The following is a 17,893-nucleotide window of genomic DNA, read 5'->3' on the forward strand; positions in this document are numbered from 1 at the left end:
GCTTACAAAATTACAAGAGAATTTTTTCTGTTTTAAGCTACAGTCTGTAATAATTTGTATGCCCTATGATGCTAGTTCATCAAGACTGCACATATAGTATCTCCATGAATTAAGATTGTCATTTTCTAAACACTTAGTGCAGTCTTTTAATTCCAAGATACTCTGATGCCACCCCATGAGTGCTTTTCTTCATATCTGCTCATTCTCATCAGTGAAAAAAATTTAATCATTATTCTTGGTATTTGCAATATTTTGTGGTTTTAGGGTATGGTAATTGTGTGGTAGTAGGTGACAAGTTGGAATGTTAAGAGGTAAGCAGTGTAAAACTCCCATAGATGCTGTCCACAGGCAAAATTTGCTGTATCGAGCAATCTATGGCAAGTGGAGAGCACATTCTTCTCCTTTGAATTCCCCCACTGAGACTGCCTCTAAACAGAGCAGTAATGAACACTAGCTATCTCTGCTGGCAACCCATGATACAATTATGATAATGATGATGACAAACACTTATTAAGCACCCACAGTGCATGGTATTACTTACCCAAAATACATGGAAGTCTCAATCCCCACTGCCATAGTATTTATCTTAGTATTGGCACAGAACAGGAGTTGGCAGTTTATGGTCTGTTAATGTTTTAAATTGATCTGTTTGAGCAACAAACCTAGATACTCCTGATTTTATTCTGTTAACAATTCTGTACCAGTGTATCATGATTATATTTTGCTTGGAAAGTGTAAAAATTATGGACTGAAATATTTAGATAACTCATAATATGTTAAGCACATAATTTATTTACTAATAAAGAAACCGAAGAAAAGGAAGACTATAAACATTCCCAGTGTGGTGGGTTGAACTGTGACCCTCTTCTGTTCATGTCCAATCAGAACCTGCAAATTTGGTCTTAATGGGAAATAGGAATGTAGCAAAAATATCTAATTTAGAAATATACCAAACTTGTTATTCTGAATTATTACATTAGCAAATTTTTCTGTATTGATTCCTTGAAGCTAGTAGCAGTCTTGATGTTTAAAATGCCACTGATAGTCTTAGAACCACATACTTGCTAGGAATAGGGGCGCATATCTATAATCCCCACTTCTTGGGAAGCTGAATCAGGAGAATCATAACTTTGAGGCCACTCTGCCTCTGGGTTACATCTGCAGACAACTGTCTCCAAACAACAGGAGTAAATTCTGGTCCATAACATTTAGGAAATGGAGGCAGGAGGATCAGGAATTCACGATTATCCTCTACTACATAGTGCATTCCAAGCCAGTCTCACTGCTTCAAAAAGCCAAAAATAAAACAAACATCTCTGAAATGTAATAAATGCATTTGGTTATGTGGTCATTTGAATGAGAATGCTCCCCCATTCATTCATATATATGAATGCTTGGTCACCATTCAGTGGAAGTCTTTGGGAAGGATTAGGAGATGTGGCCTTTTTGAAGTGGGTGTGTAATAGGCTTTGAGGTCTCAAAAGCCCATGTCATTCCTAGTGTAATCTCTCTCTCTCTCTCTCTCTCTCTCTCTCTCTCTCTCTCTCTCTCTCTCTCTCTCTCTCTCTCTCTCTCTCTCCCACCCCCCCCCCCCCCCCGCCCCTTGAACTACTTCTCCAGTAGCATGTTTGCCTACCTCTTGCCATGTTCCCTGCCATGATGGTCATAGACTACACTCTTTCTTCTATAAGTTGCCTTGGTCATGGTGTCACTTCTTCTCAGTAAAAAGTAATTAATACAGGCTAGTAGAATATCGACAATTTTTAGCCATTTTTGTCAAGTATAATTATGTGAAGTGTTTTATATGCATATCCTAATTTCATTTTTACAATATCCTTATGAATTAGGTATTATTATTACCTTATTTTAGATCAAAAGGAATGGAAACAGAATGATTATGTATCTTACTTAGGCTAGTATTGATTGATAATAATCTAAAACAGGTATCTCTATATTCATTTACATTGTCAGTCCTCAAGGTATCATGTTCAAAACTAAGTGTTTACTCATTATATTATCTTGTTCTCCTGCCTTGGTGGTTTAGTGTTTAGTGTTCTTGAACCACAGCTCAAGGGCTATTAATTTTTATATATACTAATAAATATTATCTAAAAATGTACTTACCTAACATTATTAAGTGAATAACAGTATTTTTATTAAACAAAATATTAAAAAACATTATTCAGTTGTGAGTGGTTGATAATGATTCATTTTTTTAAATCAGTAGCTTCTAAAAGAACAAACATTCTGTTGTGAGAGTCTAAATTATCTTGATTAAGAAAGAAGTCTAGATATTCATGAAGATTGGGATCATTTGTGTCTTCATTTGAAGTGAATGTCTTAAACAATGGAGAGTTATTTACCTCATTTTTAGGGTCTAGAAAATATTATCAGGTATATCAAATTTCAACATTATATAACATGACATTATAATTTGAGAACCATGAAATAAAATTACTTTAAAAATCCTGCATATTTTTTGTTTGTTTTTTCAGTTAATGGTTTTGTATTTGGCAACATTCATAGTTATCCTGGGATGCAAATGTGTGTGTGGTCCATGAGCTGCATGTTGGGCATGATTGTAAGGTGTTGGGATGTTTCATGCCTTGTAGGTATCCTGTTCCTAGATAGCATGGGGTGCTAGCTAAGTCTCATGAAAGAATGAGATTCTTTCTCTCATAAGGCCCCTAACTTCATCATGAAGGCTCTAGCCTCATGACAGAATTTCATCTGTAGTCTCCCTCCAAATAGTTACTTTGAGATTCTTGTTTTAGTTTTCCAGTGGGGGAAATTTTAAAGATAAAGATGAAGATCACAAAAGAGCAGGTCAGATCCATTTCTGGTCTTCGTAGTGTCATGAAAACATTCTGACAGCTTCTTATTGCAGTTCGCAGCTGCAGAGTGGTTTGCCAGAACAGTCCTCCTGGTGGGGGTTGATGGACAACAGTAAAGATAAGCTTGATTGAAGCTCAGTTACAGCCCCAAGTATAATTGACTTAGACACCTGATGTGACTTCACGTTGCTCCAACAATCCCAAGCATTTGTAATAGCTGTGCTGCTCTACAACTTAGCAGTTAGCCTGTACTTCTAGGAATAGAGCTGTGCTAGGGCTAGGGGGCATGATAGTAGGAACTGTCCTCATTTTCTCCCCAGAGCTAATAACCCACAGACAAAATGCTGGGTTTATTCACCTGTCTGAAAATTTATTTAAAAACTTGCTGATTTGTGCAAGGAATACTGTAGTATGGAATGAGGCTTGGTTTCTCAGGTACTGAATACAGTGTACAAAGCTGACAATAATGAATTCTTAAGCAGGCATTTTGTACCCTTTATGAGCTATAAAATACCACTGCGATTAAAAAAGCAGTGCACTAGTAACCTAGGTCTGATAAATCCAATGGCATGTATAATCTAGTGACCCAACAACAGTTCATCTCTTTTTGTCAACCTCTTGTCTGAAAACATGTAGAAAGCAAAGGATGCGGAGAACCTCTGTGATAATTATTTCAAGAATCTATAGTCAGTGAACTTTGTAAGACCTACGTGGTATGGAGAAGTTGGTTGGCCTTTAGCTTCCTGTCATCTTTCTGTGCTGATAGCCTTTCTACATACATTCTTGTCTTCTGTCTACTCTCCTAGCAACTGATTTGGGAAAACTGTAGCATTTCTTCAAATCAGAATTTAGCTTTAAGTAATGGCAGAGGATAAAAATGTATTTAGTTGCTTAGTCTGCTATGTCCTTTGTGATCAGGAAAATTGTAATGATTCCCTTTTATGGATAAATGACTTCTAGGGCAAGATGGGCAGACAGTTTAGTTTAGGCCATTTGTACTACTATGACAAAATACCTGGTACTGTTCAGTTTATGAATAGCAGAAATCAAAATATATCTCCTAGTCTGTCCATCAGGATGTTCAAGACCAAGGTGCTATAGGTTTCCTACTTGCCAAAGGCTACTCTCTTCTTCACAGATAATGCTATGTTGTTTGTCTTTAAGTGTTGACAAAGGTCTGATCATATAGCAGAAAGGATTGATAGGCAAAATTAATTTTTAAAAGCTATTTTCTTTATAAATTTCCTGATCCCACTTACGATAATTTTGCTCTTGTCACTCTATCACTTCCCAAAGACTCAGCTACTTCTGACATATGAATTTTGAGGGATATCATTAAAGTAACTTTTAATCTGTAGATGCAATTGTCATCAAGGAGGCTGACTGCCTCCTTTTACTAACCTAGGCCTTATCCTGGAAGCTTCTAGCCTCCATACAATCTAATCTAGGCCTAGAATGTTTTCAGCCTCTGAGGCTTACTGCTGAATAAGCTCACCCTTTCTAGTTCTTTCTGAACTCTGGCTGCCTAGTTCAGCTCTGCTGTCTTGACTCAAACTCCTCTCCAAGATAACTGATTCAAACTGGTTTCTCTCTTAACCTCTGAGTGAATGTTCTGCTTGGCCTCATACTAACTTTGGCAATATGTTCTAATTTTCTGGTGCCTTCTTGTTCTCTAGCTCATTCTGTCGTTACCTGTGTCTAGCTTCTCTCCTCAACCTTTCTCTTTAAGCTCTCCCAGTAATAAAACGGCCTCTGAATTCCATGAACTGAACTTCCCGGAATTCAACTCTGCACTGCCTTTTGATTAACTGACCCAACTGAAGTGCCTAAACAGAACTCAGACATCTGCTTTCCTCTGTCTCTTGAGTGCTGGTGTGCACCACCACACTTGGACCTAATTTTTTTCTTTACCTGAAACTTGCTCTATAGCAGGCTGGCCGTGAATGCAGAGATCTGCTTGCTTCTGTCTCCTAAGATTAAAAGCTTGTCTGCTTTTCAGTCTGATCACACAGACCTAGAAGGTCTTTGGATGTAAGCTCTTGCCAGAGCAGCCATGTTCTAAAATCAAATTCCTCTACAGGACACACACATACATATATATTCAAACAATAACAATATTATAGGAAGAAGTGACCTCTGAACTTTGGAGTTTCCCCACTTGTCAACTCTAATCCAAGTGTGTGGATAGCACCAAGATACTATCATCGTCTAGATACATTCTTCAAGTCAAGCATTCTTTGCAGCCACATAGAAAATTGCTTGTCAGTGTTGGTCATTTGGTTGCTCTTAGACAGCTATTTAATTTTCATTACACCAAGGCAAGGCCTGAAATTAGATAGATCAGGCTTGGAATATAACATATAGCTAGTGGAGTCATAAAATCTGACACAGGTAGAAATTGTGGAAGTCCACAAGAGAATTCTGTTCCAGGCAGGACCTTCAGTTGCCAATACTATGTAAATCCTTGTGACACATGGTTTTATAGATATACTGCTGAAGTTCCCAGAGTTAATCATTTTTTTTTATTGTTACCACTAGATCTTATACTAATGTCTGTCTCATGATTTTTTCCTTGTTCTGTATAACTCTTTGACAATGTTCTTATTTTTTTTCTAAAACCTTCCTAGTCTTATCTCCAGCAAACGTCCTAAAGAAAATAAAGTTTCTTTGGTGAGCCATCTCTTGGCTTAGGAAGCCTTATCAATGTAGCCTGCCTTAGATGTGCTGAAGATCCATGATTAAATGACACTTCCTCAGAGAGGCCTTTCTTGATTGTGTGCCCTATAATTACTTTCTTTTTTCCTTTCTTTCCTTTCCTTTCCTTTCCTTTCTTTTTTCTTTCTTTCTTTCTTTCTTTCTTTCTTTCTTTCTTTCTTTCTTTCTTTTCTTTTGGTTTTTCAAGACAGGGTTTCCCTGTGTAGCCTTGGGTGTCCTGAACGCATGTTGTAAACCAGGCTGGCTTCAAACTCACAGAGATCCACCTGCCTCTGCCTCGCAGAGTACTGGCATTACAGGCATGCACCACCATGCCCAATTCTATAATTCATTTCGACAATGAATTTTTTGGTGTAACACATAAGAAAGCATGCTCTTGCACCTATCAATTGTCTGGGTTTGGCTACTATTAAGCTATGCTACTCAAAGTAAGTTACTTAGCCCCTCTACATCTTAATTTCTTTACCTGTCCAATATACATATCAGTATACTTTGTAGAGTATTATCTTGAGGAGTACAGTGTAAAAAGCACTCAGGACAGTAGTTGACTGGCACCTTTTTCCTCTTCTCCTCTCCATAATCACCATCACCACCACCACCATCATCATCATTTGTGTCCAGTCTGTGACTTTCATATTACTTATTAGAACTTGAAATTTCTGTAGATTTGTCTATTGTTTCAGTCTTTCCTTTACTATTCTAAATGTTGCATTACAAAGGAGTCAAAGTCGCCTTGGTCATTCTTTTTACAGTGGTTAGCACACAATAAGAACTCAATGAACACTTGTCAAATGGATGAATGATTACTTAAGGAAATTTTCCTAAGCAATTCACATATTATAAAATCTTGATCCTCCAGCTCCTAATACCATAAGGCTCCTTAAATCAAAAAGATTCCCAGATTTCAATCACATGAACATTTACTTCAAGGAAGATTTTCTATAAACAAAACACCAGTCTTCTGTGTCAGCCCTTCTTCTTTTCCTTCTTCTTCTTCTTCTTCTTCTTCTTCTTCTTCTTCTTTTTTATTCTTCTTTTCTACCATATTTATCTGCTTCCACTATTTTTAGCTAAGTCTACTAATGTGACTCACTTCTAAGCCTAGGCTAACAGGAGCAATCATCTAAGCTGTATCTATGGCAGGATGCTCGAAGACTTAGTCTAGAGTCCAAAATTATGAAGTTCTAGACACATTAACTAATTTAAATGTGATGTATAAACTGCAAAGGCCCTTTATCTTAGTGTGAATTTTATAATAAATGAAGTCCTGGTGTTGGCATAACCTCTAATTCCTAGATTTTACTTACTATACTCTTGTCACAGGTGGCCACATCTCTTCTGTTGACTTACCCTGTTCTCTGCTTCCATGAAACATTTTCAGACTTAACTCCTAAGAAACAATGCCTTGGACTTCCAACTTCCATTATGGCTCTCTGCTCCTTGCATCTTACATCTGGGATTGTTTTTTTTTTTCTGTTTGTGATCCGTTTTAATCCATGAAATTTCTACATGACGGTGGGTATATGAGTATAATATAGTCATGCTAATAAGTTACTGACAATAAATTACAAATATATTTATTTGAAAACAATGGATGCATAATTTTGCCATGCAAATTTGTGTACTGATATGGATGTGATTGTTTATTTTAACATAAAAAATTAAATTTTGGTAGAAGCATGAAGGCCAATTCAAAAGCATCCTTGAATAAACTGTTAAAGGCCACCCTGGGCTTCATGAGGTCATGTCTCAAAACATACAAAGAACAAACAAGTAAACAAAAACAATTAAATATTGACTATATATTGGATACCGAAGGATGTCTCTTTATGCATTTACAGCATTTTCATTTATGCTTCTTTAACATTTCTCAGAATTTACTGATATTTTTATTTTACAATAATATATGCTGACAATGCTATTACACATAAATACATAGTACAGAATAGCAGAAATGTATTTAGAGACAGTTCAAAAATTGTTGAACTTTCTGTTCTGATCACAAGCCAAAATTAGCTGAACAATTTTATGACATTCAACTCAGCAACTCAAGAAACAATTCTTAAAATTAAACAATCTAGCCAAGCATGGTAGCACATGTCTATAATCCCAGTACTTAGGAAGCTGAGGCAGGATGACTCCTACAGTTTGCAATCAACCAAGGCCACAGAGTTAATTGAAGGCTGGGTGAGGCTACACCGTAAGACCTTGTCTCAGAAATGAACACCGTATCATAATAAGACAATCCAACTAAAAGAGATACTAATTTTATATATGCTGAGGTATTATAGTAGGGAATATTAAAAAGTCTCTGTTTTCTAAAAACCATTATGCTTCTAAAATGCAGAAAATATTCTATGTATAGTAAATCCAATGCAGTTCATGAACACAGTGGTCCTAAATGTGAGCTGATCTGTTTCAGGAAGCATTTTTTGGTGGTCCATTATATGGTAGCACATGTAGAAAGTGTACATGATGGGTATTAAACTCCGAAGCTACAATAAAATCACTTGATACAGCAAGCATGTACTGCCTAAAACATAATTTTACTATACATTTTATTTTCAATTAATTTTAGGTTGTTATGATTTAAAAAACCTTGTGCCAGAGACAACTTCCTGAACAGAACACCAACAGCCCAGACATTAATGTCAACAATTAATAAATGGAACCTCATGAGGCTGAGAAGCTTCTGTAAGGCAGGAGACACTGTCAAGAGAACAAAGCAACAGCCTACAGACTGGGAAAAGATCTTCACCAACCCTACATCTGACAAAGGTCTAATATCCAAAATATATAAAGAACTCAAGAAATTAAACACCACCAAACCAAATAACCCAATTGAGAAATGGGGCTTGGAACTAAACAGAGAATTCTCAACAGAGGAATATCAAATGGCTGAGAAACACTTAAAGAAATGCTCAACCTCCTTAATCATCAGGGAAATGCAAATCAAAACAACTCTGAGATTCCATCTTACACCCATCAGAATGGCTAAGATCAAAAATTCAAGCGACACCACATGCTGGCGAGGATGTCGGGAGAGAGGAACACTCCTTCATTGCTGGTGGGAATGCAAACTAGTACAACCACTTTGGAAATCTATCTGGTGCTATCTCAGAAAACTGGGAATAGGGCTTCCTCAAGACCCAGCTATTCCACTCCTTGGAATATACTCAGAAGATGCTCCAGCACACAACAAGAAAATTTGCTCAACCATGTTCATAGCAGCCTTATTCATAATAGCCAGAACATGGAAACAGCCTAAGTGTCCCTCAATAGAAGAATGGACAAAGAAACTGTGGTACATATACACTATGGAATACTATTCAGCTATTAAAAACAAGGAATTCCCGAAATTTGTGGATAAATGGATTGAGCTAGAAATGATCATAATGAGTGAGATAACCCAGAAGCAGAAAGACTCAAATGGTATATACTCACTTATATCTGCATATTAGCCCAAGGGGCATGTCCCACGAAAGCCTTCACTTACCAGGAAACTGAGACAGAGGGGAGGACATTCTAGTGGGACTCTAGATGAGAGAAGCATGGGAGAATGGCAAAGTAGAAGGATCTAGAGGGTCCTAGAAGCCTACAAGTAGAACATTATGATAGGCAGATTTGGGCTCAGGGGTCCAGCTCAAACTAAGGCACCAGCCAAGGACAATACAGGCGGTAAACCTTAAACCCCTACCCAGATCTAGACAATGGACAGAACACTCTCCACAGTTGAGTGGAGAGTGGGATATGACTTTCTCACATACTCTGGTGCCTCACCTTTGACCATGTCCCCTGGAGGGGGAGACCTGGTGGCACTCAGAGGAAGGACAGCAGGTTACCAAGAAGAGACTTGATACCCTATGAACATATACATGGGGAGGTAATCCCCCTCAGGAACAGTCATAGGGGAGGGGAATAAGGGGAAAATGGGAGGGAGGGAAGAATGGGAGGATACAAGGGATGGGATAACCATTGCTATGTAACAAGAATAAATTAATAAAGGAGAAAAAAATAAAAAACCTTGTGCCACTGCTAACTATTTCTTGCTACTGACATTCAGCCATAGAACCCCATAGAGTCTCACCAAGCAGCTGAAGAAGCTGGCCCTTAGAGTATCGGCATGTCAGTGTGGTTGCTGAGTACAGCCCTTACTCAAGTTATGCTGCATTGGTGTACAGTGTACTGGAATTTGACTTGTAAAAGAATCTGTGGGCTAACGTAATTTGTAAGTGAAGCATGCAGAGGTTGAAGAAGGCAACCTTAATATTTTGACACTAACCACAAATCATAGACATGACAACTTAGTTATTCCAGAGCACAAAAGTCTTTGATGGCACCCCTGGCTTCCAGAGTAAGTTTCTAATTCTTCATCGTAGCAATCAAGACAGCATAATAGTCTGCACCTGCTCTTACAACCTCAGCTTTCATTATGTGTTGTACAAACCTTCCATGAGTTTCTTGGGGGCAAAGGCTTCCTCCTCTTTACTAGTAAGTGAATATTTTGAATTTTGTAACTGTCACATTGCATCATGGTGTTCTATGAATAAAACAGCTAAAGTTCCATAACTTTATCCTAAGCATGTATAATGTATAGTACTTTATAGGAGTCATCATCTCAAGCAAGTCCCGCGATGTTATGAAAGAGGTACTGTATTAATTTTCCTAATGCCACTTAGCCAGAGAAAGGGTAGAAGTGACACATAGATCCAGATCTGTGTAGCCACAGAGCTTGTATCCTTAATGTACATAGTACAACATTTCAACAATGCTAGTAGAATAAGCGCCTGAGCAAAATTATACTCTTCATTGTTTCTTCAACACGTGCCTTCAGAAGCACCCTTTAACTCACTGGAAAGGGGTTCTCACAGCTTCCCTGTTACTAGCCACCCCTGCGCGTCAGTGCTGAACAGTGCTGCTTTCGTAAGTATATCATCGTGGACGTAGTTCTCTCTCTCTCTCTCTCTTTTTTAAGTATTGGCAGACAAGTTTGAAGCATGTGGAAGGCAGGACTCATGCCTCCAATTAATATATCTTGTCAGTACATGGTATCCAGTGTAGGCAGACCAATTAATATTTTCTGATGAACCTGGCTTAAAATGAAGAGTGAGAATTGAGTTTAATGTCCCTTGTATGGAGATGCCTGGTGGCACTCAGAGGAAGAATAGCAGGCTACCAAGGAGAGACTTGATACCCTATGAGCATATACAGGGGGAATAGGTCCTCCTCACGCACAGACATAGGGGAGGGAGTAAGGGGAAAGTGGGAGGGAGGGAGGAATGGGAGGATACAAGGGATGGGCTAACAACTGAGATGTAATATGAATAAATTAATAAAAAATACATTAAAAAACACTCAGACAAACAGAAAAAAAGAGAACTGAGTTTAAATGCATAAATAACTACAATTGATCAGTAATACACGTCGTACACACATGTATCAAAACATGAAAACCCTTTAGAGTATTAGCATTGAAATAAACCTTTAAAGGAACAGGAAAGAACTAGGTAGTCACCATCATAACTGTTGTCCTTACAAAGCAATCTGCTTCAGAGACTCAATTTTCTTTCCATATCTACTACTTATCTTAGACCACACCATGGGAACTTGCAGAAATCAAGAATTAATTGCCCAGGATGAATGCAATTATTTTATATGGAGAGAGTAATTTTCTTTTATAAAGTGGCTTTACAATTATCTAATGTCCACTAAATATCAAACAATACCTAACAGGAAATCTGGGAGGGTATTCAAAGGCTTCCTGATAGGGAGGAGCTGCTTCTGGTAGGAAATCTTTGGTTAAACTTGAAGTTGAACTCTATTTCTCGTGAGAAGATCAGATTTCATTGATCTCCAAGTTTCAAAGCTGTTCATGAACCCTGTTGTCCTGGATGCTGACAGTTATTTATTTCTCTGGGAAAAGAAAACTAAATTAAGTGTCTTTTTTTTTACTCTCCTTGGCTAGTGGAATCTAACTCCATATTAGAACAGGTTAATGGTCCACTAAGTAATATTCAGAGCCTGAGTTGTAAAAGAAGGGGTGTGTGTGTGTGTGTGTGTGTGTGTGTGTGTGTGTGTGTGTGTGTCTGTGTGTGTCTCTGTGTGTGTGTGTGTGTGTGTGTGTGTGTGTGTGTGTGTGTGTGTCTGTGTCTGTGTGTATGTTGCCAGAAATGAACAAAGAAATATTTGAAAGTCAGGCATAGTGACACATGCTATGCCAGTGCTTGTGAACTTGAGTCAGAAAAATGGCAAATTTAAGGCCAGCTGGATTATATACAGAGTTCATGTAGAAAAAAATATTTTTAAGGTGTTAAATTTGGTGTTTTGAATTTTGAATTTTCTTGAGTTTTAAGACCCCACTGCTAGAATCTTACTCTGGTGAGTCCAGACTATGAAACTAAGTATGCTGTTTGTTTAAAAAAATGTCAATTTTATATAAGTCTACATAATGTTTAGTGAAATAAGTTCTATTCTTTTATACTAGAAAGAAAAGTCTAGAGAAGATGTCTTATTCGTATATACTGCACGGAAGACAAACTCTGGGTTTCTTTTTTTTTCTCAAGATTGCCCTGATCTCTGCTATGGAGCGTGCAATTTGATTACCTTGCTAGCATTTGCTTTTATTGCAGGGCTAACAAAGTTATTAATAGCGATAATATTATTCAGGTCCTTAAAGATGCTGTCACTAGCTTCTTACCTATGGTCCTGTACCGTAGTGGATCCTGGGCTGATTAGAACTTGCACACTAACTTTAAATTTTAAGTTCATTTCCTATTAATTTATTTAAGCCTGCTCTTGTTCCCCTGCACTGGCACCAGAATAAGAAGGGCTTGCCTGTCTCTCCCACCACATCCTTCACAAGTGGAACAAATTGGATCCCGGTTCTTCTTCTCAGCTCTTCTCGGGCTGAGTCCGTCTTTTCCACTTTACTGTTTCTTCACAAGTGACCCAGCTCTTGACCCTGTGTTTGCAATCTGAGAGCTAGATGGGGGCGGAGAGAGAAGAGGATGCTCTGGAGCTCAGCAGATGGATCCCAAGAGCACAATGGCTTACCAGCCCTCCTGTGATTGTTGCCAAAAAACGCCTTCCTGTTTTCAAAAATGTCTCACCCCCTGCTCCTTTGCTTTGTTCTGCTAAGAGACTGCCGTTTTGATTTTGCTAGGAACCAAATCTGCTGTTTCAAGGAAATGCAACTGCTTGCTTTGGTGGGCAGTGTGAAAAAGTGTTTCTGCTTTCCCTCTCAATTCTCCTTCCCATCCCACCTCACGTGAACTACCGTGGTTGGCTCATCATCTCACGAAACATTGATTTTAGAAGCTGACTCTTTGCTTTTGATTGTTTGGCTGGAGCTGCAACGAAGTCATTGATGGATCTCAGTTTTGAGCTATCATTCTGTCCACTCTATTCGGTCAGCCTTCCAGAACTGATTGCCTGTTCCCCAAACGAGACTGCACAGACGACAGCAAGAATTTCTGACATTCCAGTTTCCCAGGGCAGAGAACATGGAGAGCTTCACAGGCCTCAAGTTGGGCCTACTCCTCTCTAATATCATCAGTTTTCTTACCAACCCATCATTAGGCACAAAACTTAATCTCATCCCTGGTGCCTAGGCTACCACCTCTGAGTAGATACTTCTGGTATTGATGTTACCACATTTTGTGATCTTTGCTAAAAGAGACCAGCCAAACTCAGCTTAGCTGGTGTCCTCTGTGTTATAGTCCCCTCCTAACTCCCAGCTTTTAGAAGAAAGGTCATTGGCTCTCCTATGGCCATTCTGGCTCCAGCTGCAGGAAACAGATACAAATTAATATGCCTTTACTCCAAGCCCAATGCACCAGTAGGCAAACTCTTGGACCACAAATTGGAATGCTTTCCTATCTGGCAAGGCATTGTTTTGTTCTCACTTTAAAAAAAAAGGTGCATAACTTCCCTATTGCTGAAATGATTTTTCTGTCACTTCTGCTCTGTTTGTCCCCTTTATGGTGTTCCCTCTGCCTCCTTCTGGCGTCTCCTTCTTTCAGTTTACTTGCCATTGCCCCAGGGCTTGTCAACCTGAACAGATACTGTGCATGGTGCTGCTAGTGGCATACGTGACATGCCTTTGGTACTTACATTGGTAGCCTGGGTAATGTAACTGCAGCTGTCAAACTGACATTTCTTCATGTTTATTAGTTTTTTTCTTTCTTTCCTTATTATGTTGACATTAGTCGACTACTAAGTTTCCTGGTTTAGTGAAAAAAGTCAGTCCAACAGCTGGAACTGGCGAGGGGGCTACAGAAGGCCACTTGAGAGTTCTAGGAGAAGCTTTGGAATAGTCCAGAGAAAATCTAGACCCAACCTGGCTATCTAGAATGAAAAGGTATGCAGTGACCTTAGTGCCCTTCTGAAATCATCTTTTGCCCAAGATATGTAAAGAAGCTCAGGATGTTGACTCATCAGTTTGACTTTTAACATTTTTTTCTTCTAAATTGTTGTTGCTATTATCACTCATTTTAATTTAATGTAACCAGGTGCTATAGTGTATGGTCCACACCCTCTTTCAGCTCCTGTACCATATCTCAAATCTTTCAAAGATCTGTTTTCTCCAGTTATGTTAGCATTTTCAAAACAAACTGTAAAAATGGACATACATATGGATATATATGCTTTTACACACACACACACACACACACACACACACACACACACACACACGAAAAGCTGATCTTCACGGCACATTTTGTAGAGCTGATGTTTTGATTAGGCCTCTTTCAGTACAGTAAACCATTCCTTTGTGTGGTATTTTTGCTGTAGTCACTACTTAACCATCCTAGAAGAAGCAAGATTGTCTGAAAGAGAGAGACGTCTAGGTTGACAATCAAGAGCTCTGTCCTCCTAAGGAGTTCTAACCTAAGAAATTTACATAAGTACAGTGTCCCTGGAATCCTCTAACTAGGTTGTAGCATTATGGATTTGGATTTGCAGCAGTGATGAAAAATGATAAATAAAAATAAAATGGGTTTATCTTAACAGGAAACCTTCCTTGTTTTTAATATATCCTTGTATATGTTTCAATTGCTTTTTGAGGTCTCTGATTTGCATCCTCGTTTTTAAGGTGCCAAAAGCCTTTCCTCTGGGAAGCTGTGGAATGTCACTCTTATTCCTCTTCTTAGTGATGAGAGAGGCAGTCGTGAGAAATCCAGGCAGGATTTGATCAGAGTGCCTTTGAAGGGAAAGCTATCTGTTTTCAAATGTGGTGGTGTTGGTGGGAACAATAACAGTTGGCATGAGGTTGCACCTAGGAAACTGGCATTTGGGATCCACTTGGAGAGAAGTCACATGAAAAGACAGAGGCTATAATGCTGAGAGCCCAAATGGTACTGTCAAAGCTTCACAGGTGATCACTGCAGGGTAGTGCAGAAGGTGTTAGAGAACAGTGTCATTTATTGAAATGTATCTGCTGATTTAGCCTTTGCTAATTAAATGGTCCCCATGATGTGTGTTTTTTAGGGCCAGTTATGAGTCTGGCAGCAGCAGGAATTTGGTCTTCTGGGAAACAGAATTCCTAAAGAGAGAGGACATAACGTTTGAGGCCAGGGTTAGATTTAACTTCTTCAGGGATGTTGGCCTTGTCAAAATGGGAAGATTTGGAGTGATTAATAGCCTTTTTGTAGTCTCCACTGTCCACGACACTTTTGTTTTACTTGGAAAAGGCAGGCGTCAGGACCACAGTGAGCAATTTTAGCACTTATGAACACTTTCTGTATTTTGTTTATCTGTTGCAATTCCTGCTGTCACTGTTTTCCTTTGTAACACGGCAAGGGTGAGGTGGGGCTTGGCAAGAAGAGAAAGGAAAAAGTACAACGGATCTCAACATCTTTTCTTGGCCCCCATCTCTAGTTTTCCTGGTGTTCCAAAAGGGTTAGAAACTGCATGCCTCATAGTGGAAACCACACCTCATTCCTGCTCCACAGGCCCACATCCCCGGACTGCTGCTCTTGTTGCCTTGACTTCAACTGCCTGGGTCAATGAGGGGGGAGGAGGGGAAGTTACTACAAATTGAGTAATCATTTGGGGTAGAAGGGATTAGAATTTCAGGAAGCTGTCAACATAAGAAACCCCATTTTAGTTCTTTCTCAGGGAGTATTTATAGTGTATAGAAACTCCATGCTGTTATTCAATTAATGGACTGAATTTTAATCTTCACAGGGACAAGGTCCATCTTTAGAAAACTCCTTATTCCCTAACACAATGCTGGGCACCCAGCCAACACTTGTTGATTTCACAAGGAAAGTGGTTGAGTTTTGTGTAATGAGGTCATCTTGGCAAATCATTGAGCCGCTCTGCAACTGTGCTTCCACATCTGCAAAGGAGTTTTACCTCCCAGGGTTACTGTAAAGCTTAAATAGGATGATGACTTTAATAAGGACACTTTCCTATTTCCTCTGCGTACTCCCTTTTCGTTCTTTCATTCTGTGTATTCTAAGCATTGTATCTCAAGCCAGGAGAGAAGATGTGTAGTTAAAGGAAAGTGCAATTGACTTTGGCCAGCTTTGAAATCAAGCCTTTCTTTCTAAGAGAATGTTGCCAGGCAGCTGATCAAATTATTTGGGGGATGGGATGCTCATGCGATGCAACAAAAATCAAGCTAGAAGACATCTAGGTTTTTTTACAGCAAGGTCAGAGATGAAAAGAAGAACGAAGGAGGGAGGTGAAGAGCCAGGGGAACTGGAGTCACTTGAAATCTATCCTTTCGAGGGGGTGGTGAAACAAATAATTTTCTAAGCATAGCTCAGAGAGCTCATTTAACTTTTCTAACTCTACTGTCCCTCATAACCCAGTATCTTAGTTCTTACCTTCAATTGAAAAATTTCTGAACCAAACCTTCCTACCTGAGTCTTAGGCAGCAAAAGATTACGCTCACACATCAGCTTAATTTAAAGTTAAGGATTTCCCTGTTTTGATTATTTTATTGCCACTCTGGACTATTTTAGAGGCGTGCATAAAATTCTAAAGACAAAAAACCACAATCCCGTTACCAATTTTGACTCTGGCCTCTGTAGCCTAAGGAATTGACTTGGCCTAGAAAGCTATAGCAGACTCTAAGGCTTGTGTCCAGAGCCCCCTGTTTCTCCACACCAGTTAGATGAAAACATACTAGAGATAGTCACTAGATGGCGCTCTTGTGTCTCTATAGAGGCTGAGGAGGCGGGGCTCCCCTCAGGATTTAAGTAAACGGAAACAAAAACGAACAGAACTTACTTTTTGCTTTTATTATCTACATGCAGACGCTTTTATTCAGCTAGCTAATAAATTCCTAATAATGAAAGTGTTTTGGGATCCCCCATTTAGTTAATAGTATTGTTGGAATGCAATAATTTCTGGTACATATTAGAAGAAAAAAGAGAAAGAAAACGGAGTCAGAAAGCAAGGGGTGTTAGGATTATCTATAGACAGACTGGGGGATGGAAGAACTATTGTGTGTGCAGGGGGTTGTAACTGTCACTGCGAGTGTGAGGGTGGGGGAGGTGATGGGAAAGAAGGGAAGCAGATGCATACGCCCCCTGCCTCTCTCAACATTTGGCCTTCTGTAAAAGCAGTTTGGTAACTGAAAGTACTTTGGTGCTCTGCTTGGAATAAGAGGGGTGCCTGGAATTTGAGCAATGAGCAGGAAGCCAGAGAAATGGTGCCACTGCGTTAGGGAAGAGGGCTGTCTTTGTAAAGGCAGAACATGTCTTTACAGTGTGATTGCAGTTACAAAGGAAATGACATTCTACATGAATTGAATTCTCCTATTTATCTTTAAAAAAGACAGCAGAATATAGACATTCTATTAGCACTCCCTAAGGTAAGAGGTCTGCAGTCTTCTTAGCTTGTTGTGTGCATCTTTTCAGATGCCACGGTAATGTTAATCATTTTACCTGAGTAATTCTTCCATTTCTCATTACCTGGGGGATTGTTAATGGCCGAGACTACTTCTCAGACTCTTTGCTCCCGCTCAATCAAGCCGTGGAGGCGCCAGTTTACTTTTATTGATCAGCGGGTTCCTGACAGCCTTCGCCACAAGGAAGCAGCATCATCCTTTTTTAACTTAAAGGGGAACAGATCGCCTTAAAGTTTACAGCTAAGAGCTTCTAAGCATAGCACGCAAACATTTTAGCATGCTGCTAATTGTTCTGTTTAAATAGTCCCAGCAATATTTTAGAAAGCTGCCAAACACGGAACTCACATCCCGTGAGCAGATAGCAAACCCATTTCAAATGCCTTTTTAGACCTTTTTAATTAGACCAAGCTGCACTTCATTCCCACTCGCTGACATCAAAGGTAAATAACTATGATAAATCAAATGGAACCCTTCCTTTAGC

The sequence above is a fragment of the Acomys minous genome (assembly GCF_964271855.1).
Source record: "Acomys minous genome assembly, chromosome: 7".
NCBI classification, from domain to species: Eukaryota; Metazoa; Chordata; class Mammalia; order Rodentia; family Muridae; genus Acomys; species Acomys minous.